General features: G+C 38.8%; 1 long non-coding RNA gene across 5 annotated transcripts in view; it reads left to right on the forward strand.

The window, feature by feature from the left end:
* Positions 1 to 12,900, forward strand: part of LOC138739961 (uncharacterized) — a 91,457-nt gene that overhangs the window by 18,812 nt on the left and 59,745 nt on the right. For 2 of the 5 annotated variants that reach the window (XR_011342612.1, XR_011342613.1), the window contains exon 3: positions 8,048 to 8,178. This is a non-coding gene — a long non-coding RNA (uncharacterized lncRNA). Of the gene's footprint in view, positions 1 to 1,056; positions 1,192 to 7,854; positions 7,955 to 8,047; positions 8,409 to 12,900 lie in introns of those variants that run through there. The other 3 variants (XR_011342616.1, XR_011342614.1, XR_011342615.1) reach the window with 3 other exon arrangements.

Genomic DNA, 12,900 nt, shown 5'->3' on the forward strand with positions numbered 1-12,900 from the left:
ATAAAAAATAAAAATGGTAATGATGTACAAATGATTGTAATATGTTGCTGGTCCATCATAGTTTACAGCCCAAGAGAAAATTGCTGCACTATGTAGGTTTAAAATTAGATTTCTCATCAGCTCAGCAAATTGATGCAGTTAGCAGATGAGCTGAGCTATAATAAGAGCAGGAAAATCTCTTGTCCGATGTTTGGACGTGCTGAGTGAGCTTATAAGTGGTGATGGAAACTTCACAAATGGCAAAGCAGTCCTAAATTAGGAAGAAAATTTTCTGCAGCTCTTACTGATATCAATGAAAGTTAGTGCCTCTGGAAGAATCAGTTTCCACTTCTTTAAAGGCACTGGAATCCGTCATCTTTAAGCAATGATCTTGGACAAATTAACAGAATGCATTATACATTGTAAAGCTTCAGCCCACTGAGATGTCATTTACTCTCAAAGGGAGAGAGACAATTAACAAAGAAAAGTACTGTTATCAACCTGTGGCAGGCACATCTCTGCTGACATACAAACTTTCAAATTCACTGAACCGACCAAAAGAGTATCGGGGAATAGCTGGAGGTCAGAAATCCTCTGGATGTCAAGACACCTATGCATATTCAATGTGCAAAAACAACTGCTTTCTTTAAATGAAAGTGAGAGGGAGAGAGAGATAGAGAGAGAAAAAGAATGTACAACTCAAACTGTAACAATGTGAGCAATTGGTCACATATTTTAATGTATTTAACTTCTATTCTAACTTATATTTATGTGAATATGCTCGGTGGTCCTGGAGAAATGCTATCTCGCCTTTACCGTGTGAGCATGGTATGAACGATAAATAAAGGTGACTTGACTTGACATAGTACAATTTTTAAACAGTTATACCCACAACATAATCCAAGCCATATTTATCCTTTCTTTAATTATAAAAAGTTATCCAAAACAATTGTGCAGTTGCTGCATGCTTCATTTTAATGTCAAGTCCAGCAGAGATGTTTTGTCAGAATATCCTTCAAGCCCTACATCAGTTCCTTAGTTATTATCATACTGTTCATTTATCATCCCATCTGTTAGATTGTCAAGCACTTTGCTAAATAAAGGAGCATACAGAAGAACAGGGTGTATTTCATTTCTGACTGCTACAGACAAACTGGATTTAAACCTGACTGACATCATTGATGTGGCATTATGTATGACAACCGCAATCAGGTCTGTGCTGCAATTCTTAAAGGGGTACTGAATGAATATTATATAATCCTCCCTTCACAAACACATCTTTATCTGGACTGGCTACTCTTCATCCATAAACTGGTATGCCTTTCATACTGGATACAACCATGCATAAAGATACACCAGGCCTTGACCAGTACTTCTACAATTTAAAGTTTCACTCTTCAAAACATAAGAACATAAGAAATAGGAGCAGGATTAGGCCATCCAGCCCATCAATCCTGCTCTGCTATTCAATAAGATCATGGCTGATCTGATCATTGACTCAACTCCACCTACCTGCCTTTACCCCATATTCCTTAATTCCTTTTTTATATAAAAATCTATCTAACTGAACCTTAAATATGTTTAATGAAGTAGCCTCAACTGTTTCCATGGGCAGAGAATTGCACAGATTCACTACCCTCAGGGAACAACAGTTTTCCCTCATCTCCATCTTAAATCTATTCCCCTGAATCTTGACTCTAGTTCTGATTTCACCTACCAGTGAAAACAATTTTCCTGCCTCTATTTTATCTATCCTTTTCATAATTTTATATGTTACCTGAATAATATCACGACTTAGGAGTAGAATAAGGCTATGGAGCACATTGAATCTGCTCTGCACCTAAATCATAACAGATGCATTTTTCCTTACAAACCCACTCTCTTCCTTCTCCCCATAACGTTCGACATCCTTACTAATCAAGAACCTATTTATGTCTGCCGCAAGGTTAGTGTAGCAGTTAGTGCAATGCTGTTACAGCACCAGTGATTGAGACCCGGGTTCGGAGCCCCCGGGGAAAATCCATGCAGACACGGGCAGAACATGCAAACTCCTTACAGACCGTAAAGGATTCGAACCCAGGTCCCAAATGCTGGTGTTGTAACAGCATTGTGCTAACTGCTACGCCACCATGCCACCCCTAGTATACTGTACATTCATAAATGCATAAAGTGTTTTGTGAACTATGAGATATTTATAAGAATTGTTCATAAAAGGCAATGCCTATCCAAGATGGGGCATTCTATGACCTGCTACCCTTCAAGATTATGAGAACACAAGAAAATAGGGGATGGAGTAAGCTATTAGATCTCTCAAACCTACCTCACCATTCAATGCTATGATGGTTTATCTGCCCCTGGCTTCATCTCCTCCTTTGTCCCTGTTCCCAGTAACCTTCTATTCACTGATGTACACAGCATAATGTGGTGGTACACCACCGGCCTACTGCAGGGGACAACCTCTGTAACTGCAGGAATGTAAGGGGACAGGACAACACCTGGCCGGCTGCCAATCAGTTGGCCTGAATGGATCAACCCCCACCCAGTCGGGTGTCAATCTCCCTCTGGGATATAAGCCTGCGCCGGTCTCCAGAGGCTTCACACTGAGTTGCTGCAGCCATAGCCAGCCTGGCTCTGTGGAAGTCTTTGTGGATTAAAGCCTGTTATTCAGTCTTTACCTTGTGTGCGTCTGATTCTGTCTAACAGCGCACCACACATAGTATAGCACAGCCTGGGCCCTTTGGGCCACAGTATTGTACCAACCTACACAAACCTACTCCACATCAATCTTTTCCTTCCCAAACTCTCAGGCCAAAACATTTTTCTTACATCCATGTGCCTTTCTTAGTCTTAAATGTCCCCATTGTATCAGCCCCCTCCATTATCCCCAGTATTACATGTACCCTCCACTTTGATATATCCCCTAAAAATCCTGTCGCCTTAAAAAAAATCCTCTGGTATTGGCCATTGTCACCCTGGGAAAAAAAAGGTGTTGTCACTCTGTCTATGCCTTGTGATCACTTCTCATCCTATGATGCTCCAAAGAAAAAAGCCCCAAGTTCACTCACCTTTAACATGTTCTCTAATCAAGACAACATGCTGAAAAATCATTTCTGCTCTCTCTCCAAAGCTTCCACATCCTTCCTTGGATAAGACGACTAGACCTGAATTCAATACTCTAATTGTGGTCTAACCAGAGTTTTATAGACCTGCAACATTACTCCATGGCTCTTGAACTCAGTTCTATGTCTAATGAAGGACAGCACACCATATACCTTCTTGCCACCCTATCAACTTGCACAGCAAACTTGAACAGTCTCTGTTCCTCCATATTGTTAAGAATTCGGCCATTAACCATGTACTCTGCCTTCAAGTTCCACCTTCTAAGTGCATTACTTCAGTTATCCAGATTGAACTCTATCTGCTATTTTTCTACTCAAATCTGTATCTTGTTTATATCCTGTTGTATCTCTAACAATCTTCTTTACCATGCACAGAGCCTCAAATCTTCCTGTCATCTGCAAGTTTAAGGACCCACCCTTACACTTCCTCATGCGTGTCATTTATAAAAGTCTCAAACAGCAGGGGTCCTTATGGAACACCATTGGTCACTAGTCTCCAGGCAAAAAAACGTTCCACTTACTACCACCCTCTGCTCTGAAGGTAAACCAATTTCGAAACCATATAGCCAGGTTTCCATGGATCTTATGCCTCATATTTTTCTGAATGATATGGAAGACCTTGTTAATCATGTTGCTTTACTAAAATTGATGGACACCATATAAACCACCTTATCTTCATCAATTTCTCTTGCCACTTTTTCAAAAAACTCAATTGGCCTGTGAGACTTGACATGTCCTTCACAAAAACATGCCAATTATCCATGAGAAGACTATGATTCATACATTTTTCCCCTAAGAATCCTCTCCAATTGTTCGTCCACTATAGAACTATAGAACACTAAATCACAGAAACAGGCACTTTGGCCCTTCTAGTCTGCGCTGAACTATTATTCTGTCTGGTCCTACTGACCTGGACCCAGGCCATATCCCTCTATATACTCTTGGCAGAGTGGTTAGCACAATGCTATTACAGCAGTAGTAATCCGAATTCAAATATGGAGTTGTCTATATATTCGCCTCGCGTGTCAGCATAGATTTCCTTCAGGTGCTACGGTTTTTTCTACCCTTCTGTGTATATCGGGGCCATAAGGTAATTGAGGTATTTAGGTGGCATGCACTCATGGGCCAGAAGGGCCTGTTACTGTGCTGTATAAATTTAAAAACATACTCCTCTCATCCATGTATCTATCCATTTTTTTCCTAAATGTCAAAACCGAATTGGCATTTACAAATACAGCAGGCAGCTCATTCCACACTCCTTCCACTCTCGGCATAAAGAAGTTCCCCCTAATATTCCCTTTGAACTATTCCCCTTTAACCTTTACCCAAGTTCCCTGGATTTCATCTCACTTACCCACTGATGCAAGATCCTTCTTTAAATATTCCCAATGAATTGACCTCCACAACCATCTGAGGCAGGGAATTCCAGAGCTGCAATAGCATCTGGAAGATGTTCATTGCACCTGAATTTTAAATGACATCTTCCATATATTGCAACAATGTCCCCCTGTTTGAGATTGTCCCACATCTAGGAAATATCTCTTCATGACCTCAAAGTATATTCTAATAAGATCACCTTCATACTTTTAAATTCCAAAGAATATGAATCCAATATTTTAGCCTTCATAATAGGAGAACTCTTTCATCCAAGTTGTTAGCCGAGTGAATCTCTTGGACTGCCTCCAATGCCTATATATCCTTTCTTCATCAAGGGGAACAAAACTGTAAACAGTTCTCAGGCACGGCATCGCCAATATCCTGCACAATGCTTCACTGTTTCTAACCACTCACCCTTTTGCAGTAAAAACGGCCAGGATATTAACGGGATGTGCTTCTCATATCATTGAGAATGTAATATCCCCTTCGCCTCCTATAGCCTGTAACACAAAGGAAATTGGGGTTAAAATAATGTCTAATTTCACTAATGGAATAAAATAGAAAAAGATAAATACAAAGATAAATGAAATAGAAGGCAGCAGGAACGATAACTAAACACATGGAATTCACTGTCACGGTTGATCACAGTACGTGACAAGCCAATAAAGGTTTGCTGGGGCCTAAGGTATGTTAATAGAAGAAAACAGGATTAATTTGAAGCTTCCAAAGTCTCAGACACATTTAGAAAGTATCCATTCCATTAAGATGAAATGTTGTCAAGGTCATCAAAATAATGCCAGAGAAAGCTGACTTCACAACTATACAGTCCTTTGAATGAGGATAGATGATTAATGCAACAGAAATTGAAGCTAAAAGTTTGTCACAAAAAGCGATCTGCCTTCATTGATGGATGTTAGTTAAATCCGAAGAGCTATCATGTTGTAGGTTTTAATATATTTGAAGAATAGGTTTTTTGAGATTATTTAAATCTAATTCTTTTTTAACAATGTGCTGCCATTGAGATGAGATTGAAGACTGCTAGCCTATCACCAGGAAGGTCAAGTGCAGCAGAAGCTTGGAAATACCACCCCCTGCAGGTTTTCCTCTAATAGGCACAGCATCACTGCATCCGATTCTCCCAAACAGTACTATCAGTGTACCTTCTCAAACTGACTGCATCGTTTCAAGAAACTGGCTAATCTCATGTTCTCAAGTACTGTTAGGGATGGGCAGTGCATGCGACCTTGTTAGCAATGTCACTAACGTGAGGTACTCTGACTGAAATCAAAACATAAAGCAAACTAATTATTGATCAGCCTCAACAATCTGAAATCCAGAGTATATATTAAAGTCATGAATATTCAAATACATTAGAAAATGCAAATGTTTAATTGCTTTTGGCAGATAGATTCTTATTTCTTGTAGCCTAACTTGTTAACTAACTTGTTAACTAACTTGTTCTTTTCTTAAATAACATTAATGAATCAGTTGAATATCTGATATATCTGCAGATTTCTAAGGGATGCAAATGTGTTGTTACTGATTGAATGTGAAGCTTTGAAAGATGAGAAAATGGATTAATCCATCACCTGGTTTTTGATTAATTGATCATATCAAATGTAGCACTTATTATCATTGTATTATTTATTCATATAATGTTTTAATGGCCTGAGTAATAGGATCCTTTCATCACCTATCTCAAAATTTTGAAGTGATTGATAACTGTGAACATAAATCTCCTGAAATATTTTCTCCTATCTGCAAATTACACAAATTTAGAATAAACGCAATCTGCCATCTCCCCTTCAACAGTAGTTTGAGAAGTGAATCTGGAAATTACAGCAGCTTCTTTGCATTCATCTTCAGAACTGAGTTAGAAATGTTCAGAAGTAGTGGATAAATTTCCCTGCACTTGAACCAGACTGCACATTTCTCATTTACCTAAGTTAGAAATATGATCCTTTACATATCCAATTAACTGACATCGCCAGGGTTGGCTCATGCATTCATATTAATTATGGTTATCTGCTATTAGGTGAATTTTTGCAGTTATATATTGTTGAATTTCTTTAAGGAATTTAGGTTTTATTTCATGAAAACTCTCTGGTTAAAGAAAAATGAGCTTTTCTGTTGTGTTGTCTTTTTCCATTAATTGTAGTTTCTCCTTCACCTTAGCTAACAGGACTTCAACCATGCTGGATCTATTTCCCACTCTTCTACCCCCCCCCCCCCCATTTTAAACTCCAACCCTGAATATGCATAACATTTTCACCCACTCCAGCAGGTAATCCATCAATGATCACCTTATATTTATGATACTTCGACATGATACCATTGCCAGACACATCTTCCCTTCCTTGCTTGCTAGTATTGAAGAAGGACTATTCTCTCCATGACCCTCTGGTCCTATTTACTAAACCCCACCTCCCTTCCATGCTGCCACAGAGCTATAAGATCTGCCTTTTTGCCTCTTCCATTCCATTAATTTTAAACTCAAATGTTCTAGTGAAGCAACAATTGACTTATGCCTTTTTTCCAGTTTAGTATACTGCATTTAATGCTCAAAGGATGGTCTCGTCTGCATCAAGAAACTCAATGCAGTTTGGATAATCACTTTGCAGAACATCTTTGCTCACTCCACAGAAATGGCTATCAGCTTCCAATCACCTGCCAGTTTAATTCATCATTCCATTTCAACTATAACTTTTATGGCTATGGACTCTGCAAGGAACAGCCCCTGAACGTCTAACTTAAAACAATGACAGTCATCAGAATGCAATGCTGAATTCAGTAGACATTTGGTTTGTGGCTGGTCTATGACCTCTCAATTATTTAAAATTACATTTGTTTCATTCTATTTAGAAATACATCAGATATACATTTCTAGCTGATACTTTCACTACCGGTGTTATTTAATCTCACCTAGCGTCACAGAACTTTTCTTTCTCCTTCCCCACCTTTGCCGTGATTAATTATTTCTTCTTTTTTTTTAATTTGACTAGTTCTGATGCAAGGTCATTGCTCAAAGACATTAACTCTGTTGTTTTCCCAACAGAGGTGGCACGGTTGTCTTAGCGGGGTGGGGCGGTTGGAGTAGCAGTTAATGCAATGCCGCTACAGCTATGCCAACTGATTGGGACAGGGGTTCGAATCCCACACTACCTGTAAGGAGTTTCAATGCTCACCCTGTGTCTGCATGGGTTTTCTCTGGGTGCTCTCATTTCCTCCCACTGTTGGAAATATACTTCAGGTTGTAGGTCAATCAGGTGTAATTGGGTGGCACAGGCTCATGGACCAAAATGGCCTGTTACTGTGTTTTATGACAATTTATAAAAACATTTAAGTAATTACATTTATATTTAAATTTACATGCTGCCAGATCAGCTGACTACTTACATATGGATAGAAGAATACAGGGCCTTCAGCCCACAATTTTATCCATTTTTGGTTTTGAAATATTCAATGGTGCAGAATATTAGGTAAGCTGTAAAAGGATACACATTTGCCATCATTTGTTTTGTGCCTGTGTTTATAAGATTAATTTACCCATTGGGACTTCTCCATTCTTCCAGCTCTTGGAGGTAAAGCACAAGCTAATTTAGAACCAAAACTATGAACCATGGGCACTTTCCAGAAGCTGATGACTGCTGCGACATGCAGACATCCATCTTCCACACAAATGGAGTTTCCTGCCTTGGTAGTGGTGAGCTTGCTACTACGTTTAAAGCATTCAGATACTGTGTGACCTGTTGAGTTTCACCAGCATGTTTTGGTATTCCACGCAAACCCATCATCTGTAGACTTTCTTGTTTAACTCTATTCAGCAGGGAATGTGACCATGACAAGACAGAACATTGAATAATAATTATAAAAAAAGAATGCTTCATTGGAACTACGTCTAAAATCTCATTATATAGAGTAGTTAGTTATCAGTAAAAGATCTTGACTTGCTTCCTTTTGTCTTAGACTTTCAGTAATCTTATCCACTATAAAATCAACTAGCACACTATGATATACCCATGGTTTCAGCATGTGGTGTGAGGAGGAGATTGTAAAGTCATATGGTTTAAATTAGATTAGCTACATCTAACTAATTTATCGGATTAACCCTTCAGGCAGCCACATTTATTTGGGGGGATTATAAGTATTTGTTATCAAACAAATCTGTCCTTCAGCTAACATTGCTCAGGCCTCATGAAAATTATTATTTTTTCTGAAGGCACAGATCTTTGCATGGAGACTTCTGATAATCAGGGCAGTGTCAACTCACAATACAATGATTGGTTTGTCTAAAGTGGTAGCAATGAATGCCAAGTCCTTGAACAGTCCAATTTAGCCTCTGCCCAGTACAAAACTGGCTATAACTTTCACATATAAAAGCAGATTGGCAGACAATGGAAAAATGACCCCAGAACACTGAGGAACTGGCATATGCTTGAAATTTTAATATTCAATGAAGTCTGGTATTAATTCAAACAATTGTTTTCCAGGACAGGAATACAGAGCATTTACCTATGTTTTCTCCTGTTTGCAGTGGACCAGACCAATACCTGAATTTTAGAACATGTTCAAAATCAATTTGCTATTTATTTGTTCAAAGCAGACATGTGTGGTGATCTGTTTTTTGAATAAGGTGTCTGTAACTTGCTTGAAGCAATACAGCATAGTTGGCTGAACACTGCACGATTATCACGCAGGCTGAAAGAAATCAGTGTCATGGATGTTAACAGCTAATGTCAGTTTCACTGCAACTGGCAAAGTGATGGTAATTATAGATTGGCTATTTTACTAATACTTTAATTCCTGACACATTTCAGTTTCATTCTCGTTAACATGAATACTTTCCATGATATTCTTTTTAAATGCCTGGGCCTAAAGCTTGTTCTTAGTTTGCTAAATTGTATACCAGGTGCTGATTCACAATTAATTGGAAAACATAAAAATAAAATCACTTTTATTGGCTGGGGTAACATATTTCAAATAACTCTAGAACATATCTTTGCTCTAAAAAGTTCGGCCACATTTTGTGATATCACTGAGCAATAACTTCCCTTTGCTCATTTTTAGACCAATTTAGCCAAATATAGTTAATGATATCATCTCCATGTTGTCCTGCTTCATCAAAGGAAATGGCGTTCAATGACTGAGAAACTACTCTTCCATTTTTTCCCTCTTTATTAGTGCAGGAAAGTCCTAATCATGCCATAAAAATGAATTGCATTTTAAAGATGATGGCATTAACCAAAAGAACAAATCTATCCATTTAGACTTTCAAAACTGTTTGCATTAACACAGATCAGTTACTTTTGCTCAAAGTATAACTTATTAATTGTCCTACCTCTGTAAGTAGCCTTGCCTAAGGCAACATTAAAGTCTGCAGATGCTGTGATTGAGGTAAAAACACACTGAAATGCTGGAGAAACTTGGCTGGCCTTTCAGCACCCACTTGAGATGTTGATGTTTCGGGCCTGAGGCCTTCTTCAAGGAATAAGCAGAATGAGCCAGAAGCAGGAAATCTCAGAATACAGACAGTGCTTGGCTGGCAGAGGAATCCAGACCAACAAAAGAAATTGGATATGATAAGGGGAAAGGAGAGAATTGATTATGTCTGTGAAAAAGGAGTCAGGGAAAAGGGAGAGAGACAGAGCTGGGGGAAGGTGACAGGGGAAGAAGAGGCGGGGGGGGGGGAAGGGGTGAATTTAATGAAAGCCAAAGAAGGCGATATTCATGTCTTGTCAAATTAATGGTGAAGTAGCCTGTCCTGTCAATTTAACCTGCTCACACTGTGTTAGTGTCATGGCTCACATTGTAGGGGCTGATAGCAGAATGTGGTTGGCAATCTCTAACCTCCAATTGGACTTAACTTGATCTGATGTGCGACTTCCTCCTGAAATCTATATATCTGCCTGTCAAAGATGAATGACATAATATCTGCTTTATAAGTGATTCATTCTTCTTGTGAAAACAGCTGCTTAGTTATAATCACAAGAAATCTCCTAATAAATGAATAGAATTGTTATGCCCCAGGATACTAACTCTGTTAGATCACCAAGACTGTTTATTTTATGTTTGTATTTTTGTAAAATTTTGTTGTCCTCAGCAGTAAAGCAATGACACCTGTGATTTTAGAATAAACAGCTTCTTTTGAAAACAAAACAGTTTTCTACTTGCAATTCAGTATTTGGCCATAATTAAAATGGAAATGTCGTCACAGAAGGATATATTTGGTGGATCTCATTCTAAATAAGAAAGCTGAGGCAGTGAAACTCTGCCAAAAGGATTGTGAGGATGGGTGCCAGTGAGCTACCTAAGAGGAAAATGTGTTTAAAAGGAAGCAAGAAATATGACCCAAGTGAGTTTAAAAGGATGGAAAGAAAGAGGAGCTTATGAACCAGATGCTGAATTATTGGGAGTTCCAAATACTTGGATTGTTAGTGTGTAACTAGGCATGTACATCATTTTCCTGTATCATTTTGTTGTTTGTTTCAAGCATGAATCCATTTTTCTTTTATATCTTGTGTTACGTCTCAAACCAGCAACAACAGAAAACACAATTCAAAAGGGTTAAATTTTAACTATATTTATTAATAACTATTAACAATGTAATCCCACTATAAGTATCTATAACAATTGTACAGATATCATATATTTATAAACAGTGTTCATGTGAAATAAACCCAGATCATTATAGTCTATACCCAATATTCATAAAGGAAAAATCTCCAAAAACCCTAGGTCCGTCAGTCAAGTAAGTCAATCCAAAAAGGAACAGTTCACAAAATTCAATCTCAAAGTTCAATGTACAAGTTCAGTGCTTTATCTGATAACGAAGGGTGTCGTATTGAACGTTGAAGAGAGAAATGGCTGATGTGTTGCAGTAAACTTGTGAATACTCACTTCAGAAGTGTAGGCATTTCACACAGCTCTCCAGCTGCTCTCTGCCGCTCCATCTGCCATTCTGTCACTCATCTGCCACTCTCTGCTTCACAGCTCCCTTTGTTCTTGAATGTTCCAAGCAATTGGTGAGTTAGCACTCAACTGTACCACAAGTTTCACAGAGTTCTTAGCAGAAATCCATCCTTTATAATGACAGTCCACTGTCCAAAAGGTCAGCCCATGGTCCATAACACTTGTTGTAATGATGGCCTCAATTCTGAATTCTGATCCAGTAAGTCTTTCAACATGACTCTGGGGAATTAGTTTTGTAAGCAAGTGAAATGGAAATGAAAGCAAATGGCAAAGGAAGAGTTGAAGTGAAGGGGAGATGCAATGTCATCGATAAAACTCTGGTTGGAACGCACTTGTAACACTGCATTCAGCTCTGGTTGCCTCATCACAGGAAGGATGTAGAAGCTTTACAGAGGGTACAGAGGAGATTTACCAGGATGTTGCCTGGATTAGAGAGCAGGTCATATGAAGCAAGGTTGACAGGACATTTCTCTGCGGAGCAACAAAGGATGAGAGGAGGTTTAACTGAGGTATATAAAATTATGAGGCAAAAGATAGAGTGTACAGTCAGTTTTTTTTCCCCATTGCGACGACAAATATCAGAGGACATCTATTTAAGGTGAATGAAGGAAAGTTCAGGGGAGAGGTCAGAGTTATGTTTTTTTTCATTCAGAGAGTGGTGGGCTCCTGGAATGCATGCTGGGGTGGTGATAGAGTCCGGTACAAGAAGAATGTTTAAAAAAATTTTAATGTAGGCAGCTGGATATAAGAAAAATAGAGGGTTATGCTTGTGAGGTAGGGAACAATTAGAGTATTGTAGTGTAGGCTTACATAGGTCAACACAGCATCATGGGACAAAGGACCCATACTGCACTGAAATGTTCTCATTTATTCATACAGGTGCATTGCCGTTCAGTATGGGCGATCATGTCCATCTCCATCCGACACGATCTCTGACTCTCTTAATTGAAGCCTCCCCATTCTCGTTTGGTGAACACAACATCTTTGAGCTGAGACCATTGCCGCTGTTGAGTTCATTATTGTACAAGGGAAAAATACTGAAGAGCTTTCCTGTTGCCTTCTTCATATGCAATGTCCATACTGGATGGGTCAGCCTGGCCATTGATCAGCAGGTTAATCTGCCCAGTGTTTTTAGTTTTACAACCATAAATTCCAATTTGTAGAATTTGCCTGTAAAATACATCCACCATTTGCAATCCATGGCTTCATGTGATCCGGATTGGGAGGCTAAACAGATACTACACCTTCCCCAGGGGTGACCTGTAGGCTATTGGAAGGAACAAGGGTCTTATACTTCCCATTGATGAGCAATTGTGTAGTACCAACACCAACATAATGTTATATTGATGTTCAAAATATAGACATTGAGAGAAAGAGGTTTGACCAAAAGTAGTGCCATCGTACATAATGATGCAAAAGGAGGCAGAAAACATAAAATAGGAGAGTGAGGGAGAAA

Source organism: Narcine bancroftii, chromosome 7 (genome assembly GCF_036971445.1).
Source record: "Narcine bancroftii isolate sNarBan1 chromosome 7, sNarBan1.hap1, whole genome shotgun sequence".
In the NCBI taxonomy this organism is placed as follows: domain Eukaryota; kingdom Metazoa; phylum Chordata; class Chondrichthyes; order Torpediniformes; family Narcinidae; genus Narcine; species Narcine bancroftii.